The following is a 24,034-nucleotide window of genomic DNA, read 5'->3' as shown; positions in this document are numbered from 1 at the left end:
AAATACAATTCTGTCTGTCTTTTAAAAGGCCAAGTCGAATAGCAAGACACATCGGGGGGGGAGAGGAGGGCTCCTTTATGGTAACGCAAATATTTCCGGATGAGTTTGATGCTGTCATTTTACCATCCCTATGTTCTTTGCCCATGATAAACAAAATGCATTAAAGTTCTTAAAGCAAACAAAGAATTGTGTCCAGGGTGACATTTTTCAAGCCATTGCCACATTTAATTGAACATTTTATAGCCCTCTAACATAGCATCAGGTTCTCAATGTGATATATATTCTTCTCTTACATCATTTTAGCCTAAAAACGCAATAAGGTTCTCTGTGGATTTGTTTGCATGAAAAAAGATTTATCTTGTAAACAGTGCTGAATCATTTATGAGAGCATATCTTACAATGCCAGTTTCATATCACCGTCACCTTTGCAGGCTGATTCTGTTCATAGTACAAATCAGAGCTATTTGTTCTAGATGCTATGTCCTGTAGATTACACTTTAAAAATATCACTTCTCAAATGAAAGGATAAAAAAGTTGTTATACTCTCTTTGTAATTTTTCATCCTTTGACCACAAGGAAGCACATCTGCGCTCAGGGACAAATTTTTTATGCCTACTGTAAACACAGACTTTTGCCACATATGAAAGATATTTTTTCTATTTACCTCCTAAATGGTACCTACATCAGAAATTGGGGAAGCATACCTGTTCCAGCTATCTTCTGTGTTTGTAAAGGGTTCCCCTCTTGTCTTGTACCTGCATTGCCCAGGCAGTCACTAACAGAAGCCTTCCTTTGGACTTTGGGCAAGAAAAGTGATAAAAGTAGTGAAGGCGGAACTTTCCTTCTCCCTCCTTCCCGTCACCGTGCTTTGTCTCATTGAACAGTTATCTTTCTTCATGATAAATCACAGAGTTTAGAAGAGCTCCCAACAGAGAGACACCTAGCTTAAGTCAGGCAGTGGGCAGAAGGGTACATCGAGTTTATACCTGATACTTTCTCAGCTCTTCAGAGGCAAGTTAGGGAGTGCCCTTGGGCTGTCTGCAGACACAAGTGACAAAATGCCTGAATGCTTTGAACTTCCGTATGAATATCCTCAAACTCAGGATCAGCAGTCTCGCCTCTGTGGCATCCTGACTTCTCTGTATGGTTTCACAATTCAGTCACAATGAGCAGCACGTGCACGCTGCGCTAAACAAAGAGGCGCTCATTAATCCTTCCTTTAACAGGAAACCGGCCAGGTTTGGAGATAGTATCATTACCCCATGGTAGGTAGCCCTGTTTGATTGGCGTCGTCCAGAAGCTGCAGTGGTACGCTGTCTGGAAGGCATCTCGTCTGACTAGCCAGAGAGGTCTATCATAACATCTGTCCATCCTCTAATATTTATTCCTCCAGGGAAAAGGAATGCTTGCCAATAGCCCTATTTGCAGAAGACATCAGCTAATGCCTAAACTTCTTCCCAGAGGCTCCTTGCTAGATGCCTTTAGGTTGTCATGGTCTTTTTCAACTGATTCCTACAATTTTTTTCTGATTTCTATCCAAATTCAAATCAAGCAAGTCTATACATCCTCCTGATAGCACTAGTAAAGGCATCAAATCTACTGCACTGGTCCAGGCAGTTTCCTGTGCCTCTCCCAGTTTTCTTAAACACAGTATGTTAGATGTTACGTCCAAACCAGAGGTTACTGAGTTGACAGGTTAGTTACTGAACAGCAGAGCTCTGTTAATCTCACTCGGATATAGCACAGAATGCCTTGCTGTAGCACTGAGGTTTACATGTGTGGCCTCCACCATGCTGAGCTTGCAGCATGCACGCTCTAGAACTGAAAAAGAAGAGGCTCAGTCACTGTGGTATAAGGAGTCTTTCTTTTTCCCTCCTGTCAGCAGGATGTGAAGATAATTTTAAAGCAAAAAAATGTCACGGATCAAGCGTCACAGGTTATTTGTCACTTGATTGCTCCCCAGATCTTTTTGAGTCACCCCCCTCTACTTTGGACTTGCAGCTAACCAGCCACTGGCCAAGCCATAAAGCAGGTCATGTACATCTTGGGCTCTTTTAGACCAGTAAACTAGGCCTGGATGTCATGCCACAGAGGTGCCACCGTATGAGGTCACTGCACTGGAAGCCAAGCTTCCACAGTAAAAGAAGAGAAAAGGAAGCTTCTTCAGCAGTAAGATTTGAGTAGTAATGCAAGCACAGGCACTGATTTTTAGGCTTCTCAAGCCCATGCTTAGCATAGTACAACTTCAGTGCTGTCCCAAGGCATAGAATGAAGATTTTGAGTTACATCTAGGTGTGTGATCTCCACCTAGTGCTCTCCTCTGCTTGGGCAATCTCTTTCATCTCTTCTCTAATAAGGAAGGCAGAAGCTCACCAGCTTGTCCCAGGACTAAATCTACATTTATTTTCAGCTTCAGCCATTCTCCCTCTTACCTGTCCGAGTTTATAAGGTAGTGTTAATGACTGATATCCGTCCTGTTTGTGGTATTCAGCATCCTTAATCTTTTCTTCTGCTAGGTGAGAGAGATGAGAGAGACTGAGGTAAATGCAGCAGACATAGCACTCCGTGTTAGAGGTTTTTTTACATCTGTTGCATAAACTAATAAGTGGCATAGAAATGCTCAGAAGGAAATTAATCAATTTTGTGTGCAGTGGAAGGTATGAAGGATGTATCCTAGGCATAGGGCTATGCTCTGAATAATGAAGAGAAAATAAAATATTGAACATGCTTTCTTCCTCTGTACTGAATGATGATATGAAAAATATGTGATCATAATGCATATGACTAGTTGGTCAACTTTAGTGCTAGCATCATCAGACTGTTCAGTGCATGATGCGCTATGCAGACATGGTGTTATTTCAACAAGTTTTTATCTGCAGTACAGAAGTCAAGCAGATAATCTGTAAAGATGTTTTTTATTTCCTGTACTTCTTTCATATATAATTCCATGGAGAGGAACATTTGTTCATGCCACATTGGAAAGCAGGAGTTAGATTATAGCCATTGCCAAGTACTGCAGTGATTGATGACAGAGAAATGCATATATCAAATTTATTTTTTCCTGTTATGTGTAAATGGATACATTTCCTTAAGACTTAACATAATTCCAGAATCATTATTTATTCTGTCTCTTCTATGTTTTCCAACAAATTGAGAAGGTTAACTATTTTATGTGGCATTTAGATTTGTTTTTGACAAACAGTGACCTTATTCACAGAAGCCCATGATCATGCCTTTTGAAGAAGCTCTTCTCCATCATTTTGTGACAGCTTTGAAAGATGTACCACTCTCATCAGAAAGCCTTTCTGAACTTTGAATGGTGTTTTTTAAAAGATGTATTTAATCTTAAATGGCAGAACTGTATTTGACTTTCTCCACTAAAATTCAAGACTTCAAAGATGGTAAGAGACTCCTGGATACCACTGTTAGTATTCTCTTAGTGTTGTAGTGGTTACACGGTACAGTGGAAACTTGCTAAGCCATCCTTTAGGATACCAAATCTCTATCCATTTCAGGAATGCTCAGAATTATAACTAGGGAGCACTTCAATTCATAAAAAAACAAGCTGTAACTAGGGAAAGAGGATTTATCAGAATGAAGTCTTTAAGTGCCTTTTTTCCTCTTAAAATGCATCAGACTAAATAACTGAGCTGTATTATTGCTATTCAAGGAAATTTTATGTAGTGATTAGAAAATGTCATTAAAAGGAAAATGATTGGCTGTAAAAGTCTTTCCCTGATAAAATGTGTTGACCTAAATGATATTCCTCAAAGGTAAGTCAGAGTGTTATGTGATGTTCTCTTATCGATTGTTGATTCTATGTGTACCTTTGGGAACAGAAACCGCAAAGAAATGTTTTGAAAGGAAAAAGAGTGACCTTTTCTGTGGAGGCATTTTAATGCTATGTGATGCTGAAATAAACAGCCAAAATTATAACAAAGAGGGAAAAAATCTTGTGATCTAGGGAAAAAGTAGGCATTTTTATGTATTCAGGACGAAATCAGAGTTATAATACAGTAACTGCTATCTGCTCTGGAAGCTGTAATTTCAAACCAGCCCTTGATATTCATGCACTCAATATTGGAGAGGAAAGGTTAAGTACAAATCTCTCTCTTGCACAGAAAGCATGAAAACCCTATCTGGGATGATTATAAAGTGTCCAGTCATTGTCACAGTTGAGAACCAGAAGTTTCTACTGTAAATCCTTTGCAAAAGGAAGTTATGTCACCAAAAGAATAATTTCTGAGGAGTTTTTTTGTTTAAATTTGATATATCAGTGAAAGATAGCAGTATTATTTAACAGCCAGAGTTCTATATTTTGTTATCCTCAAGCGAAGAGGCTTGGTAGATGCTATAATAATAGAAGGAAATTAAACTACTTTTATATAATTCAAGTAATCTGAAGATCATGATTACTTTCAGTGCAATATTTGTATCATGTTACTAGAAATCTTATTTCTAGCTATCTGTCAGACTGACAGCATATATAACACTAAGTTATATACAAGCTTACAGGCAGTACCATGTGACTTATTCTACATCAGTTTCTTTATGGTCTGAAGAGGACTAAACAATCCATCCTAAGCATAATGTATTCCAAATCCCGGGAGGAGAAAGGAGGGTAAGTGTGGATCTATAGAGGGTTATGACCTTTAAGAGAACTCCAATTACAGGTACTGTGGGTAATTTCTCTTGGATCTTTACACTCCTAGAGACTAAGTAGTTACTATTCTTGTGTTCAGGATATGGCTATATAAGCTAACGTATATCATGAAAGTATTCCTAAACATTTTAGCTGAAATATATTCTAGACATGATATTCATGAATCATAGAAACAGTTTAATAATGAAAATTAAACACCGCAAAAGGGAAGTAACAGGGCATTCATGTTAGAAAGAGTGTTTGTAACATAGCACAGGTATAAATGTATTTTCTTTAGACAGAATATTTCATCTCTGTTTTGTATCTCATTATCTCATTATTGCTAAATTATACTAATCATAAACCTGGGTAAACTGAGATGAGCAGCCAGTATGAAGAAGGACTAAATATAGAGATGGGATACCAAATTTTGGTGAGGGGCAAAGACTTAAATCCTCACCGTTCCTTCTAAGAAAACTGGGATTCTCTATTTCTTATGTTAGAGAGAGAACTTGTTAAATGGTTCCAGGTTCTTAAGTTTCTCTACATTTTTTGATTCTATCTGTAATTAGAAATTAAATACTGAAACAGTGCACAAGATTTCTAAGTATTTAGTTGAACCTTCATTGCTTCTTGCAGTGATATCAAAGGCATACACAAACAAATAAGAGTTTATCTCCTCCAAATTTGGGCAACTCAGTTTGCTCACTGTTATATTCATCCTTTGTGTGAATTTACCCATTGCCATTGCTCCTAATTAGCGGTTAAATCCACAATCTGTAAAGGAAATTTGCAGAGTTACCTTACCCCAAAATAAATTGAGTTGCTGTACTGAAGGCAGTGGGGTTGCACAAACATTTAACGTAGAGGAATCTGTCTACAGATTGCTCGAAATGTAACTTTATTTTTGAATTAATATTAATTAGATTGTTTTTCCATAAAAAAGATGCAGAGTAGACCAGAAGAAGGAGGAAAACAGGCCATGGGGAATCTTCAGTGTATATGATATTTTTTCAGTCGGAGCCGAGAGCACAATCAAGTAACAGGTACCACTTTTTAATCCTACAGAGCAGACTGTGGCAGTCAATGGACTTGAGTCCATGCCTTGAAAAAGATAAACACAGTTTAGCGTTGCCATACCAATCTCTCTCTCTTTTTATTTTTTTCTTGAGTTGTAACTAATGTTTGGATTCATCTCGATAACATGTCTTCGGTGTAAGTTCCAGATTGAACAAGATCAGGATATTTTTCAGAGACACATTTTATTTTGCCTTACAGCAAACTGTTGATACAATCAAGGCTAGTTAGACTACAGGAGATCACAATTTTTTAAAGTCATGTTTTGTATTAGCACAATAAATCTATCACCTGAGTAGATACAATTATACAGTCGATAAGATCTTATATTTTATTTGTTTACAGAAATGCCAGGATGATTTTTAGGATCTTATTTCGCTGTGCCCATGTAGACACAACTGATATAAGTGCTGGATAAGATTACAGTTTTGTTCTGCCTCCACAAAAATGTATAGTACTGTTCCTTTGTTGGGGGAGGTTGCTGTGGCAGCGTTGTCCCCAGAATACCTCCAGGTAGCTGGCTGGAGATTCCTTTAGAAACCTGGGAAGAGTTATAAAATTATGGTAATGTTATGCTCATGCTTTTTAAGGCATGGGTACTCACCCTGCCGTATACAGTGGGGGTAAAACGAACCAGCACAATAGCCAAAACTGTCATGGGAACTAGGAAGAAGGAATAACATCCTTCTTAGCGCTTCTCATTTGAAAACCTCCCGGACATGGCATGTTCTTATCTCTCATGGGAGCAGCTTGTCTCATTGAGGTAGCAGCAGAAGCATGTTGCTCATGGCTTTGGGGCATCACGAGGGATAGTTGCATGTGCTGCAAGGAAATGGCCCTAAGGTGCCTGCAGCCCAGGCTGGGAGCTTGGAGCCCACCAGAGGTATCTGCAGAAAATCCCAGCGCAAGCACCTTGGTCACCTGAGGAGACTACAGGCTATAGCAGTGGGTGCGCTGGATCTCTGTCCAAAAGGTATGCAGTGTACTCTTGGCTGTATTTTCTTTTCAGGAAAGGAAATGATGGGGGCAAAATATTTAAAGAGCTTTAAAGAAAAAAAGCCCTAGATTCCTTTACTGTGTGTTGAATATTTGCTTACTGTTAAAAAACAGACCACACATATCTACCATAAAGCAGACCTGTAGTCTGTAAAGTAGGCCTGTGTCTGATATGTACTATCAGTAATAATCCTCAGGAATTAATTATTGCAAGTTAATTGATATTTATTTAATATTTACTGTCATTCTAGATCTATGTGAAATGTCTATTTGGGAATTTTAATTGAAAGTGTTAACAGATGATCCATTTTGCAGTTGTTCCATACAGCAGTGAAAAGAAAGAGTTTGTGATTGGATTTCTGCTCTTCTACCTTCAGTCTGTATATATTTACTATTGATTCAGGTAATGCATCCATCAGGGAAATAAAAATGTTAGGTCTTATTTAATTAAACCAAATTAGTTTTGTGGACTTTTACATAGTTTTGCTTATTTTTTCCCCCTTGGGGAGTCCCAGTAACACGTGTTGAGATTTGCATTTTATTTGTAACAAAAAAAAGAGCAGAAAAGAACTTCTCTGACTTGAGGAGATATGTAAACCATCAGACAGTACAAATTAAAGAGCATTAAGTGAACATCCTTTAAAGTAATGTTTAATTTCAGAAAAGAATCAGAAACCTAAAGGATCTAAAATTACTTGGCTTATATCTCTATTGCTGTATTCCTTTTAAATAAATCACTTTATATGTTCAGTGCTACAACTGACTGTAAAGCAAATTCCATGTATAGGGAGGTCTTAACTAGAGACCAGTAAGAGATAAATAACTGTAGGTAAATACCTACAGAACTGGACTGTCAGCAGCAGTGTAATTTCAGTGATAACACCATATGCAACCTCCAGGTCTGGAGACAAGGTGTCTGAATATGTATTTTGGAAGACCCAGGCTTGCGCTTTGTAAAAATACTTCAAATCCATAAAATTCGGAGGTAACTTTGTACACCTTTGATCCTCAGTTCTCACAATTTTTGTTAGTGATTTTGTGAAATGTACTTACTTCAATGTACGTGTTTCTGTGATTATAAAATAGGAGAATGTGTATGCCTTGGCTATCCCCAATCTGCCATTATCTCTGTATGTCTGTGTCTTACATTTGCCTGGCATTGAACAAACAGATTTAGAGGGAGCTCTAAATGAAGGAGCGCTCAAAAAAAAAAAAAAACATGTTCTATGTTATATTTAACAGTTGTTATAATATTAATATTTAGATTGTCAGCCAAGGTAAGCCTTCACGATTCCTGCCTAAATTAGAGTTTTCTTTCCCTTGTACTATACAACAAAGAGGAGTCTGTTCTTCCTCTGGAGTTTATTTAGATAATCTATTTTGAAACACACTTTTCAGGGAAAAAAGCAGAATCTCAAATAGACAAAATATGCAATATTTTAGAATAGCTGATGATCCTCTCATTTCTGCTTGTGTTTATTTTTATTGTGATTCATATTCGATATATCATTTACTCAGGAGGACATTGATGTAATTGCATTAAAGTACTAATCAGTTTTCAATGAGACTATATCTGTAAATAGCTGAGTGAGTACAGAGATCAAGGGTTTGAAAATTTCACCAGCTGTGGTAGTGCAGCAACTTCCTGAGCATCTTGAAAACATTGTGGGCTCTTTCTGATTAGAATGAGCTTTCATTTTCTGCTTGCAGGTTTGGTATCTAATAATTTCTAAACAATAAATTACTTTCCAACCTGTTTGCTACATGGTATAGCGCTGAAGAACAAGCTGGATCTCTGATCTTGAAAACACAGATTGATTCATTTTCTTTAAAGGTTTTCTTTCACATGTGCAATATATATGCAATTACGTATACATTGTTCACAGATATTACGCTGTTTCCCTAATTTAGGTGAGTAAAGAGAAAATAACAACAGAGGCTTTAACAACTGAAATGTATTCTGAGAAAATGTCCTCCATTATCCCTGCAAGAAGAAACATCTTCCCAGGGATGTTAAGAAGAAAAAGATAACTCCTGTTCTCTCTGTTGGAGACAAAGTAACTTAAGTGCTTCCTAGGATGATTAATGCTCCTCATGAGTGAGAAAGTTTATTCTTTTTGCCTAGATGCCCATTAAGACTGTCCTAAACTGTTGGCACTTTTAAAGAATATCAAGGGGGTGGCAAGTGAGCGGGAAGAGATGGGACAGCCAGGCAAGTCACAGAAGATGACAAAAATGCAAAGCATGCCACAGTTGGGAGTGTGCCAGCACCAGAGCTAACCTGAGCAGATTGTAGACCTGATTAGGCATAGTGTGGTAATGAAAAACCACCAGATTCATTCAGTATTCAAGGTGGGCAGCTGTATAACAATTTGTTTCACAACCAAAACTTGACAGAACAAATCCAAAACAACTGTGTGTACATGTTTACATGGGAAGCTATTGGCATCAGCAGTGCATTTGAAGGTGTGCTTCAAGTCCCTTATGCTTTTTGTAACATTTTCAAATTCATTGCTGTCTTCAAGATGACAGGAAATTCAGGTCTGCCTTCCTCCTGGGAGATCTTTATTCACAGACAAGTCAAAAACCCTTGACAAAAGGCAACCAAGGGAACTTGCTGACCTTTTAGCTGCCTGTCTAACATCAGTGCAAGTATTGCTTCCTGATAAAATGAGAAATTCAATTTAAGGGGAAATGTAGCAGGTACTTGAGTAGGCGCTCATTTTATTTTACTTCTTGGGCTGTCTCTCAAACAGAAAACAAATGTAAATAAACAGGACTCCGTTCTTCATTCCCTGGTGTGGTTACCAGAGTTAACAATGCTGCACACAAGGCTAATATCATCCTCACATCACTGTCTACCCCTCTGTCTGATCTTTCATTCACTCATTGACTTTTATCTCTCCAGAATAAAATTTTCATTTATAAATCCGAGCTTTATAGTATCCCATGAAGCTCTCTCCTTAATTTTAGGGCCCTTTTACATTGAAAACCCATCAGTAAGTATTGCCTCATTTCTTTGAAAATTAGCTAATTCCTTAACCACTGTATTCCGGAAATTGGTAACTTCCACAGTTTGGAGGAGAGGCATAATGCCAGCAGGCACTAAGTTTGCTGAGGGTATACATATATCTTTGTCATCATTAGTTGAAATTTGCAAAGCTGGTCGGTACAGCTGGATTTGGAAGCTATGTCTTAAGAGTTTGTTCCCATCCTAAAGCTACCACAGGAAAACTATCTCTTGTTAAGAGGCAAAAAAGAAAAAGGCAGAAAAAGTCTGTTGCTGAACTTGTAAGGCGATTCTCGCTGTAATATCTTTCAGTTGTTTGTTATTTGCGATTAATGTCCCCGTTGTAGTTGCTGCTTGTAGGAACAGTGCAATCCTTAGGTATCTAGCTCAGCTTGGTGTTGTAATATGGATGTTCTCTGGTATTTCTTGTGGTTTCAGTTTTCTGCAGGTATACTTGGTAAACCATTGCCTCTCTCTAAGCAGTCAGAAAACTTGTATCTAATGAATGGAACACAATAGAGATTACTATTATTTGCTACGTTAGATGTACGAGAATAAATGTGTCATGAGAGATATCAGCTTCACCTGTATGGAGTATCAAACCCTTTCTGTCCTTAACAATCCTTGCTGGTTATGTATACACCACTTTATTCAAGCGTGTGGGAAACATCCTCTAGCACTGGAGCACAATTATCTGTCCGAGGAAGCTGCTAAAATATTCCCTGGCACCACGCAGACCTGCCAGCCAGCAGCCTGCAAAACACACAGAGCATTGCTGGGACCGTTCCCCATAGGCAGTTCACGTGCAGCCAGCTTGTTTTGGACTTAAAGAGAGTTTATCTATATAGCTGTGGCCTGTTCCACGCCGTTGGCCGCATTTAGTCTATTAGTGTAGATTTAGGCTTTAGAGCCATGCTCAGACACGGCTGTTGGCTAACCACAAGAAAGGCAAGGTTATAGCAGAATGCAGTTTGTGCAGGAGCACGCTAAGTTCTTCTACTGCTTTACATCTAAGAATCTCACTGCAGTTGAACAGAACCCACAGTGGAGTAATATTTTGCTGCAGAGAGGTTGGAGTATTTATATCTTCTATAAAGCTGCATGGGGAAAGGGAGGCTACCAGCATTAACAGAGTTGTTAATCTGAGAAAGTCTGAGAAAGAGTTTGGGTCTCTCATTCTCCTCACTTGTATACTGCCCTCTTAGTACTGGTGTAGTTAAAGTGGATGTGAACGCATTAGTCCCAGTACTGCTCTGTGTCTAACACCACCAGCAAAATTAAAACTGTTAGGGGATAGTTTCCCTTCATTCATCCCTATGGTAGCAAATATTACTATATAGGTACTGAATGTCTGCAGCGCTGATTTCTAGTTCTTTTGACTGAGCTGGGAAGATGTCTTCTCATTAGAATTTTGTCCTTACCAAGTGCATATGCTAAGTGTTACTGCCCTACGTGCTTGGGCAGTGGGAAAGAAAAAGGCTTATTTGAAGAGACCTAATGAGGGACGAGAAAAGGACAGGGAATTTGAAGAATGAGCTGGAAATGTTGAACTGTCTATTTCTCCTGAGCTCTCAAAAGATTTGGGTAAAAGCTGCTGAGGTAGCAAAGAAATAGAATTTCAGAATAACACCATAGAGCACTCTAATATCCCTCCTAATTATTACATGTAACTCCATATAGCTTCAGTATGTCATCACCATGAATCTTAGATTACTGATGACTTTGACACCTGTAATTTGATGATTGAAAAGCTGTCTGAATGCTCCATGAAAATTAAAAACAAGGCTTCTCACTGGAAAAAAAAAAAACCTGCTTCCGTAGGTAATACTGTACCTTCTGCAGTGCTTCGGTGGTGATATATATCTCTTCTTTTAAAGTGGTTGTTTCAGTATATTAAAGATACACTAAGGGCATACAGTAATCAGATCTTACAAGCTGCTTCATATTCAGTCCACACATCCTGATAAAAGTGGAAACTGCCTTTTCAGAGTGGCCTTAGCTTCTATGTGGGCTAAGAAAAGACAAAACAAATGGTCATACAACCGATAAAAATGAGCCAGTTGCCCTTTGAGGGCAAGCTGCCTGTTCACATTTACATTTGCTAAAACGGCCCACTTTGTGCACCACAGAAAGTTGTACGCCGCCAAGTACATGTATGTTCTTGTAGTGTCCATCAGTATTCATCAGCTTTCCTGCAAGTGCGCACAGAGAGCAGGGCCTTTGCTGGGAGGGTGGTGGACCAGTTTATCAAAGTAAAACACCTGCTAGCCCTAATGGGGCTATTTCTGAAATTCCTATTTCTGAAATATTCAAAAAAATGAGGTTCATCCGGATGTTAAGCTAGAAACAGGAATGCAGAAGTAATGAGGTTTTTTGATACCTCTTCAAGATTTTTGCAATTCTACTCTCTGTTCTGGATGAAATTTTGCTGCTGCAGGAAACCCTGATAGTTCAAGTAGTGTGAACCTCAGATAAGCACCTGAACTGAACTACATTCTGGCGCTTCTGACATCTGCCTGCCTATTACTTTTCTAACGCGTGCAGCCTTCCTCAGAGAGCAGCAGTCAAGGTTAGCAGCATAGAAACCCATACCACGTTCCAGGAAAGCTAGATGATCACTTCCCTCACTTGACTCTCACTGGCTATATCGTTTTAGCTAGAAAAGGGGTTGTATTTACAAATACAAAGATGTTTCTTCTATTTGAGTTCAGCTAGCATGAGCTACCATAGGGCTGCAATACATGAGGGCTTCATAAAGACCAAAATAATGTTAATAAGAAAAATGTGAATAAAACAAATTCAGAAAAAATTACTATGTGACCTATCTAAAAATAGACATTTGTTCACTTTTCTGATTTGTATTTGTATCTGTTAGGGCTACAAATAATTTTTTATGTGGCAGTGCATATCACATTTTGATAAATTAATATGTGTAGATTGCCCTTTTAAGTACTCAGTAGAGAGATTTTAGCTAAACGGCATAAATTTCTGTATAGCGTTCTCTTCAGCTGTCTGTGATTATGCTATTTATGGTAGTTCTGTAGGAAAATCTGAAAGAAATCCTTCCACAAGGGTGAGCTGGAGGACACTCCTGAAAGCTGTAATGATTGCTATCGCTGCAGTGTTTCTAACTGAGTTCTGAATCACTGGCGTGGGAGCAGTTCAGTGGCTATCAAAAAGAGAGTATTTTATACTCTCTGGAGATGCAGCAGATCATAGCAGTGCCTATGCTGTGGTTCTGGGAAGAAGAACTGTTACTCTACCCAAAGAAAACAGGCACAGATATTCCCATGAGGAAGAAAGATGTATTGTATTGCAAAGTGCCCTGGATGTTTTTCTGTTACGACAAAAAACGAAAGATCAGTCAGTAACACTGCAGGTCTTTCTTCTGCCGTGTCCCATGCTGCAGAAGCTTTAAATTTTAAGATAGGGTTTTACAGTGTCATTATACAATCTGGATTATATTAAGCTAAATTATTGTCCAAATCTGGCTGTGGCAGTCCCAGGCTGGAAGCAGTTCAGAAGTACCATGTAAAATGTGCCCACAAAAAAGAGAATGTTGTGCAGCAGTTTCTTAGCTGAAGTTAACCACCAAGGATGCAGGACAGAGACGTGTAAGTTGGCAATAAGAAGAGTATAGGAAGGACTGCGATGAAAGGACAGACGTAGTGATCACACAGCAAAGTCCAGATTTGCTGGAGTGGCTGACACACACTCTGTACCAGTCCAGGATAGCAGAGCTCACGTGCACCTATAGCTGTCTGTTGCTGGATCTAGGAGATACTGGCCTATTCTTTATTTTAAGACAGGGCATCTTCTGGGCTGCACTATCTTACTTTCTTAGCCACAGGCTCCAGGAGCCCATTTTGATTCCAGCTGACTACGAGGCACCCAAGAATTATAACTGCTTCAAAGCCACTTTCTCTTTTTTCACAGCTATTTCACCTACCTTGGGTCACTGCAAAGCAGACTGAGCAGCTGGGGCACGTGACACTGGGAGAAGATATTTGATGCAACACTGCAAAAGATTGGTTTGGTGCAGCCTGTCTGAAGTACGTTGCCAGTTCCATCAGAGGTGACTTTTTTTCTAGGAGGTAATCCCTCTAAGGTATAAAATACCTGGGAATGGTAATACATTTCTTAAATTAGAAGAAACTTAAGTGAACCAACCTATTTTTCATAGTTTTAGAAAGGGAGATTCCTCCCTTGTCTTAACACAGGTGAATAATAGGTAAGGAGGGATTCAAATCATGTCTCTTTAAAACAGAGCATTGTTCTCAGGAATAAAAAGAAAACAAAGGCATAGAAATGCATGTTTAGGATTCCCTGTCCCACACAATTCCTATGCCTTCATACAAATCGTGCCAAGGGGCAGGAGCAGCCACAGTGTCTTCACTGATAACAGCTGATTTTGGAGATAAAAAGGTAATTTTCAGCTGGTCTAAAGCCAACAGATACAGTTCATCTGACAGCCATCCTGCTGTAAAGGATGCATTGGGTTGGGGATAGACTAAAATGAAAGGCTGTTCGGTCAACTTTCAACTGACAGTTGATCTCAGCGTCGGCTCTGATTTCTATTTAGGCCAAGGGTGAGGATACCGTGGCTTGAGAAAAGGGAAGCAAAGCAGATCTCTCAGGCTCAACTTCTTCCCATAACTTTCTCCTCCTCTACTATGTGAAAGGATAAGGGAAAACTCAGGAGACAATATACAGTTTGGTGATCTATCCGATCTACAGGATTCAAACTGGATTTAGAGATAAATCAAGGGTAATCAAGTGTTTTTTTCCACAGTTTATCCCTGCAAAGCTCATCAATCCCTTGCTATATTTATTGCTCTTGAATCTAATCCTGACAAGGGATCTTGGTGAAGTAGACAGATTTATTATTCAAGTTTAAATCATATTTGTTAGAATTTACTTATTAATGTTTTATTATATACTAAAAATCTAGCTAGAAAAGAATGTTTTGCCCCAATTTTTCCAGACATTTAAAGTCTCTGCAGCATAAGAAAATGCTCTGTGTATGTGCATGAAATCCTCTTTCTTGCAGTTCCCCCAGCTAAGCACAGCTTCTCAGGAGACCTTCGAAGAGCCCTAGACTGCTACACAGTATTGATCAAAGAGATGAACGGGCTTTTGTAACAAATCCTGGAGATAGCTCACTACTTTTTTCTGAAGACCTTTTCAAACCTTTCTCTAATCACTGGGTAGAAAGCAGTAAATTAAAGTAGCAAGTTGAGGCTTTGGAAATGTTTAACAGGCAGGGTGCAGCAGGAAAATGTATAAGAGTTTGAGTTATTGTGTGTTGTAACCTTCCACGTTTGCCTTTGAGTCATAAATTATGGAAGTAAGCATAAATAAGAATTAAATATCTGCAATGTCTTTTTTTCTACTGTCCTTTAATAACACCACTATTTTATTTATGATTCCCAAAAGAGAACCAAACTTCTATTTTGTGACATTTCTTCTGTAAGTTGTTAAAAAATAACAAAAATGAAATACTTCACAGCAAGTTTTTCCTCTGTCGCTACCTGCCGGTGATATTAGCTCATTCTCTTTCCCAACCCACACTTTATTAGGTGATTTTCTTCTGTAGTAGAGAGGCAACTTATTATAGTTTGTCTGCCGCCTTCTGTGATTTTCTCTAAAGCCAGGTGATTTTGATGTACAAGATGTTTGATGCTTCTGCCACTTTCTGGGCTGTTGTAATATTTTCATTACTAATAACAGAAATAGGTATATGAAAGCAAAACCTGCATGACCAAATGGCAAGTTGCGCATTGAACACAGTTAGAGGTTATATAGGTTGTTTTCATTTTGCTGGTCCAAGCAGAGGTTTTTTTTTCCCCCATTACACCACTGGACTCTTCTGAAATGTCCCTGCCCTGCTCTAACAGAATTATTCCTCTGAATTTCAGGCTGGATCTGAAGGCTTATCACCAGGTCATATTTATTTTTCCTCATATCAACATTGTCCTTGGATAGCTCTTCTCCCTCACAGGTATTCATTCCTGGTTGTATTTCTGGAATAGTCTTTTCTGCTCCTGGCTTTCATTTTGCTAGACTAAACAGTCCTAAAGATAGAAGAAGTGGTGCCATGGAGAATATAAATCTGAGAATATCATTTCTAAAACTTTATAATCTATTGCCTCCTCCAGCCTTTATCTTTATTTATTTCGTCCTTCCCCAAGCAGAGTACCCCCTTAAGTACCAGAATTGCAGGCATGATTACTAGCTAGCCCATTTCTATTATTTCTGCGATACTTGGTTTCATATGTTGCACTGGTAATGCTAGTTCTTCAGGTGTGCTGCCTAAGCTTTTTGCATCAGCATAAAAATATTTCAGTTATTTCTCTCTGGCCACACTCAAATTCTTAGATGAATTACATCAGCCCTTTCCTTGATGCTTTTACCTGTAAGACTTCTGCTGTTACCCATGTTAGTTCTCATTTTCCTTATTATCCTTCTTTCTCTGCACCTTTTTGTTTTGTTCTTCATACTTGAGTTTTCTGTATGAAAGGTAGATTTGAAGGATACGCAAGACTCCCTAACTCTTCTCCCTTGATTTGAAGTTCTCATCAGCTGCAGCAGCCTCAGTCTCAGAAAGAGAGGCCCTGGGAGCCCAAGTGAAATCCACCTGCCAAAGAGGGCTCACTGTTTAAGAAAGTACCCGTGCAGCTGTGCTGGATAGCTGACTAGCACTAATTGCTGGGTCCCCCATCTGCTGATCTTCCTCATGGTCCCATCCCTTCACTGCCCGCTTTCCAGAATAAGAGGCAGGTTTTGAACGTCTTCTCCTTTCATCCGTAACCTCTTCCAGGGGCAATCTCCTACTATGAGTTGTCCTGAGAGGAAAGAGCAATGGATCCAGTCAGGATTATTCCCTTACCTTGTGCTTGCTCCCACATCCCATCCTTGCTCTAGGCAGTCAACAACTCTTACCTGGGTCTGCCCTAATGCCAGCCCCACCAGTTATTCTTTCCAAGGAGCCCTCGAGCCACAGGTCAGAGGGCACACAGCCACAGCTCAGTGGTTTTTCTGCCTCTGTTCTTGCAATGCTTGTCGATGGTCAGAGATCGGTCCCCTTTAATCACCCAATGTTAGGGGCCCCTGGTGGTCTTCATTATCTTATGTTTCCCGGGAATAATGAAGGGTCATTCTCTCTCCTCCTCTCTTTTCCGAGAAGTACAGGCTCAAAACTGCAGGCGCTGAACTACTGCCTGAAGCAAGTGACTGCATACTGCGTGCAATTCCTACAGCACTGCAGTTTCACACAACAGTGGTGGGTGTCTGCAGGCTTTGAGTTGTGTATTGCAGGAGCTAATAAAATGTTTGTCAGTGGTTTCCTACAAATCTAAAACAAACATAGTAAAATCTTTACTGGGAGGTTGTGTGTTTCACTCACAAATCACGCCTCAGATTTTCATCATAATGATTGTGCTGGCTTACTTTTCATTTTGTAAGAATTGCCAATAAAAAGTCTCTGCTTAAGAGACCCTTCACACTTCTGATTGTTAGTGAGGAGTCTATTGAGAATCTGAGTAGAAGTAGTGTCTGCCTTTCTTTTCATAATTCTTTTTAGATAGTTCAGTCAACTGAGTATTGTGACTTGGTAACCAGTTTTCATCTTTTCTTTTTGTATAGCTTTTATGTTCATGTTTAGTATTTCAGTATTCTTTCGACAAGTGACTTTAATAAGTAAAGAAAAAGCATGCTTAGGCAATGTTTCCAAAACCCAAATGAAAAGTAACTATTCTATTTAATCCTGAAAATAGAAGAGAAATGACTGGACTTTCTTAAAGCCTGTCTTTCACCGTTGCCTGTTTTTTAACTGCTTCTGACATAATTTCTTTCTGACTTGTTACAACTAAGGTCTGATCCTGCTGACTCTTACTACCTGGAATGGAGCTTATTTTTGCACAGGCATATTTGGAGCATCTGGCGAGGTAGTGATGGTCAGAAGGCATATTGCTGTTTGAACCTTTAGTTGAACTTATACATTCCTATCTCTTTTGTGGTGTATCATGTATATAGTGTTATGGAAGAAACCATTACTCAATAACTGATGCATATTCAGACATATTACAGAATCACATAGTGGTTGAGGTTGGAACGGACCTCTGGAGATCATCTAATCCAACCCTCCTGCTCAAGCAGGGTCATCTAGAGCACATTGCACAGGATCCTGTCCAGGTGGGTTTTGAATACCTCCAGAGAAGACACATTTTGTTAAAGCTCTGCTCTCTTCAGCACAGACAACAATGACAGGAGATGATAAAGAAGATAACTTGCCCTTTGACACCCTATATTCTCATTCTCAGTCCGTTATCCTGGAGGCTGGAAGAGTCGGGACTGAGACTCTTTGCCATCTGGCTGACTTTCAATGTTTTTTTCTACAGCGCCTGTCTCCAGTCTGTTTATGGACTGAAGGGCATATATGGAGCAGGCTCATCACCCCTCAAGCCATTCTTGTATCTCTGTCAGTATGCGGAAGTAGTTATGCCGTACCACAAACTCTGCATACACACAACAACAATAATCATAGCGATATTGTTAATAAGTATTTGCAAAGAAATGAAATCCAGAGGAATCTTCTTGCTCTGGAATCCTCCTTGTTCCCAAGTGCAGAAAACAACCTGCAAGAGAAGATTAATTGACCCCAACAACCTAAACAGCAGAGGCAAAAAAATCCTAGCATACAGAAACATTTAGAATTAAGCTGCATGCAGTGGAGTCATTTCTACTTTTTTTCATTAGTAGTATGTTATCAGTAGACTCACAAATAAAAGTATATCACACTGTCATCAGCCTTTTCTTAATGTACTTTGAAAATATTCATCATCTAAATCTGTTTCTCTCTCAAGTCCAGCTCTGGAAGTGAATCAAAAAGATTAAACAGAACTTTCCCAGCTTAGGCTTTATCATACCAGACTGATAGTGATGTTCCCTGTTCTTCCTGCCTTTTGCTCTGAAATGTTTTCACAAGTGAATTTATTGTTGTTACTTCTCATTAGCACTGCCAATTTGGGGAAACACACTGCTCGTACTTAAGATGCAGGCTGTCCATACGTTCCTTTCTGGGACTGGCGTAACAGGTTTTCATAAGGATTGCGACAGTTAGGGAAAGGAAGAGAAGTGAATAACAGCATCCCTCTTTTCTTAGCCAAGAGATTTCCCCAAACCTTTCAGTTTGCATGCTGCAGAATCTGGTTGCATTGCAGCTGTTGCATCAGATAAATGTTGTCATCTTGCAGTGGATATTTTTTGTCTGTAATTTCTGTGCTTCCATCTCAGATCAGCCTAATTCTACATAACACGAATCTCAGCAACCTTCAGAGAGGCCTACAGGTACCCTCTACTCTTGCTTTCTTATTTGCAATAAATTATTCAGGAGTAGCACTGACCCACACAAATATTGGTTACACAGAATTTTTCTGTGTACAACATACAGCAATGTGGGGTCAGCGAGGTCAATTCATTTTTTAAACTATTGCTTGCAATTTACTGCTATTATGCTACGTTGATATCTTTCCTGGCTTCTCCTGAGAAATATAATTTTAACTCCTTTTATTCCACAGTGGTTTTTAACATTGTTGAGCTGTGACTTTCTCAGCATTGTTTTATGTAAACCAATCAATATTACTACATAATATAATCCTCTGGCAGAACCATCATATGTTCTCTCTCCTGAAAAATAAATCCATAATTAACTTTTCCCTTAGTTCTTAGAGGGGATTTTGTTTATTTAAAAAAATGAAATTCATGCTGTAGCACTCTGAAATTAAACTCTGCTTCTTAAATGGAAAGAAGTTATAGTTGGAGAACTAATGTGTTAATTCAACTGTCTGTCATTATTAAGTAAGTGACATTAAATACAATATGGAGAGAGAAATTCCATTTTTCAAAAGAATATTCTGAACAAGGATTTAAGGAGTTTAACTGAAGGCTATGCATCTTTTTGGGAAAGCATAGGGATTTTCAAAGAAGTAAAAGAAGCAAATGTTCCTAATTTCTTAAGGAATGTTAGATACTTTAAACAATTATCAGAATCAATGAGGTGATGGGATAAATTATTATTTTATTGCTTCTTTTAGAGTTTGACACTTAGATACTGCTTTAAAATAGGCCGCTTTTACTGTACTCATAATAGAGATTTCCCAGTATCCCAGGTAAAATCCAGTCTTTGTACACCAAGAAATACAGACTTGAGGAGGAGACCAACAACACCTTACCCCAGTTTCCGTGGTATTAACACCAGTCGATTATCTGCAGGCATGCCAGCGGTGGAAGGTTGAGCAGCTACGTTCAAGAGATGAAAGTTTTAGCTTGACCAGTTTGGTCCAGTTGTGACATATAGCTAGTGCTACCTCCTGCAAGTGGAGGCAGGAAGAGGGCACAGCGGCCTTGCCACGAGGCTGCCAACTGTAAAGTAAGGGTATATCGCCTCTGTTAACAAGGAAAAAGTGGAAGCAGAGAGTAAGTAAGTCAGCAGCATCTAATGCATACAGCAAACACCCTGTAAAACTGAGGAGATACGCTATTCTTGCCTGTACAGGTACAGAGACAGAGAGCTCTCCAACACAGCCAAATGCACCTCAAATCCCACTTACTGGGTTTGCATTTCCCATCAGAGCTTCGCAGTTCCTTCAGCAAACAGGTAATGGATATGGTGAACTAGGTAAATATTGAACAACTGAGGTCCCCTGGGGCAATCCTAGTGCTGGGATGTAATTCCCTGGATGTTTCCGAAGCTGCTAGAATCTCTTAACCTTAGAAATGCTATTTTCTTCAAGGGCTTTGTCCCAGGAAACTCTGGCTCAGGTGGATTCCATCTGCTTTACTAAGTAAGTTAGGGACTCCAGTAAGGCAATCCAAGGAAGTATTAGAAGAATGAGTTTTTACACTGAAAATTATGGTCAACTCTATTTTAGTGGCCATGAGAAATGTTGTACGGTCTTAAGGGCCTAATCCTTCATTGCTCTGTACATTTTTCACCCATTTTTCACCCAAACACAGAGAGTATAAAATGCTATCTGGCTTATTTGCCTTACAGTTGTGTCAATGAGAATACATTGGAAGCCCAGTGATTTATATTCTGTGTGTATGTTTGAGAAATGCCATTCAACTTCTTTCTTTTCTGTTGTACTTTGCAGCTGAAATGTCTTACTGTGAGCTATGGGGAGTTTTCTACTGTTCGTTGCTTTGTGATTGCTGCTGGCTGTTGTTTTGCCTGTCCTTCACTCTTCTGTGTTACTGGAAGTCAAGCTGGATATGTTGACATCAAATCATTTTCCTGCCTTCAGGTAAACTAGGAGCTGCCCCTGTCTGGGTTTACTCTGTACTCTTGTAACTATAGTCTTGAGTAGAGGCTTATGGAGTTGAGTCTAAAGCCTGAAAGACAAGAATTTTCTCACTGTTTAGGCAATATCAAGAATTTTTCACTGTATGTTTTTGGTGCACAGTGTAATCTGAATGTCTGAAGAGCAAACTGTTTCATTCCCATTGCTGTAGAGAAGCTTTTATAAAGAGATGCTGTAATATGAGCCTGTGAAGACTGAGAAAGCTGGCACCCTTTGTACTTCTAACATCCCTGCTTTGACATGACATCCAGTATTAGTTTGCGAGCATCTGACTGCTGGGGAAGAATGTGCAGGCATCCTAAAAGATTAGATATACCCATCTGAAGCTTCGGGGAAATAGAAACTAAACGGGATTGAAACATGTCAAAGTCTTCAGGTTCTGTCCTTTTTCAGAAAGCTCCTTTTATACACAGTCCCAAGCATTTCAACCAACTCCAGCTGCGGAGAGCATGCTTCTAGGAGCAGCCTCCCCATCTGCCTCCCTGCACAGCCACATGCCGGTGCTCTTCCTGGGGCGGGCTGATTTTGAGTCCTCGCTCAGCCGCTCTGCAGCACCATTCAGTGCACTGGGCAGTACTGGGCTCAGGGAAAGATAAGCGCTGCAGGATGGGCCAGATGTCACGAGGAAGGAGATAACGGCCTGGCCAGTAGAAGTGGCTCAGAGATGTATGCGGCAAGTATGCAGTGGGAGGAGATGCTCCCAGCTACTGCCACGGCCATATCTCCCCTTGCTGTTTGTTAAGGAGGTGAGGGCCTAGCCCTGTGTTTGTTATTATGGGAACATTTCCACCATCTTGAGTGGAAGTTCTTACCTGAGAAAAAGGTTGAAAAATGAGCTCCTAACTTGAAAGCCTTACTAGTCTTTCTGTCCCACACATGTATTCTTTGATTACACTTTGTTGGGTTATTGTCTTCCTACATGTTCAAGCATAGATGCTCACAAGAGTATTAAGTAGGTTATTCCCCATCCCTTGTTACCTTTTCATAAATGTCTAATTTCACCTCTTCTTGCTATTATAATGCAGGAAAATCCTTCCTCCTTTGTTGGTAGAGGCATAATAAAGCCTGTTTATCATCTTCAAGAGGAGTCACCAACTCTCAGTAATTTGTAATACCAAAGGCATTCTTGCAACTGGTAAAATTTGTGATAACACAGCAAGAGAGAAGCTGTTTTGAAATTCTTCTGAAGAAATAGTGCAAAAGTAGATTTCCATAGTTGTGCCTGCACTTTTTTAATTACACAATTCTCTTAGCTACATTAAAAAAAAAATCCCAAACTTGGGAGTAATCCTTTGGATCTTCCTAATAGGTTGTTAATATTGCTGCTGTCACAAAGTTATCTGCAAAGATGAGGATATTTTTTAATGAAATGGAAAAAATAGGTGTTTTTTAAAAATGTGAGGGCGTGAAATGTGGGAAACAGGAGTGGACCAAATTTATTGGTCTTTGAAAAGACTTTTAACATTATCAATTAAAGCCAGTTGATGATCTCTTTTCAGGAGTGAAGTCTCTTCAGCAAATGAGTGTTTAATAATCCTCATGCTCTCATTTTTGTAATCACTTCAGTCTGATATTAAATATGACTTGTTGAGATGTCTCACTGATACAAGGTATGTGTGTCAGTGTTTGGACAGAGAATAATTGGATTCATATCTCTGTTATGCTTTCAAATTGCTGGGTCAGATTTGGGTCTCTGGCTATAAATTCTTCAATTCTAGTCTAAGTCAAAGGAATGTGACAGATTTAATACCTTGAATAACTTATTAACTGCAATGATGCATAAACCAGTAGCACTTTTAGAAACAGAAGTCTATGCTGCTTTTGTTTCCCAAGGAAAAAATTAAAATATATTTTTATTCCTTTGTTTCTTGCAGTTCTTGTAAACATTTTTCTTGATTAACTGTCTTAATTCAGGAAGAACTTTAAACTGATGTGCCCATAAATATGCTTTACTGTTACTTTTTTATTGCAGTAATAATTTTTATTGGGATTAGTTTTCCTTTCAAAATTAGTACTTAATTTACAAAAGTGAGAAGAATTTATACATACACACATGGCATTAAAGCATCACTAGTTATAAACAGAAAGTGCCTGTTCCTACCATGAACTATTTATGAAAGACTAATATAGAATTACGGGCTGTGCGCAAAGAAATCAAGAAGGATTGGGGGAGTAGGGAACTTTGCCAGCCTGTGCTTGTGCTAAACTGAAAAATAGATACAGTGATCCATTGACTTTATCAGACTGAAAATACTTGGGTTTGTTTCTCCTAAAGACTGATTAGTTATTGTGTGCTTGGTACTTTCCGTATCAGCCTGCTTTACTTGTGTTGTTGTAAGGACCCGTGGTTTGGCCCTCTGAGGGTATCTGTGGTTCCTAGGTATAATGTTGCCACTGGTATAACTATTCCCCTCTCAGACACTGGGATGCGTTGCTTAGGGATATTTTTTTCTAACCCTCGTAACTGGCATTGCTTATGAGCCCCATTGCTTATGAGCCCCAATTACCCTTGCCTCTTTAGTTAACAGATTATAGTTGTTAGTGATTACTAAGGGCTTAGAAGAAGGAAGTCAACTATGCTGAATGACGTATTTTGAGTTTCAGGTATTGTGTTAGGGAACTTTCATTGTGTTAGGGAACTTTCACTTGAGTTTTCTTGTTTAGAAATCTAAAGGTTCACAGGGCTACTCTGCATATCTGTATTTGGAGGGAGGTCTGTGAGGAGAGGTGATGCTGTTGTACTACATAAGCTGATGCAACCAGAAAAAAAAGTAGAGGAGCTTTCCCGTACATAAACCAGATCTGGGAATTCTCATACATGAAACATAGCCATATCTCTCCAGAGTTTGTATTTGTTTAACATAAGCTAAAAAACAACTGCAATGCATCTCATTTCCCATCATGATAGCCTCAGAAATTGGCTAGAACATTGTATATAGCATTATTGCC

Source organism: Struthio camelus, chromosome Z, assembly GCF_040807025.1.
Source record: "Struthio camelus isolate bStrCam1 chromosome Z, bStrCam1.hap1, whole genome shotgun sequence".
Lineage (NCBI taxonomy): Eukaryota > Metazoa > Chordata > Aves > Struthioniformes > Struthionidae > Struthio > Struthio camelus.
This window is presented reverse-complemented; position numbering follows the sequence as displayed.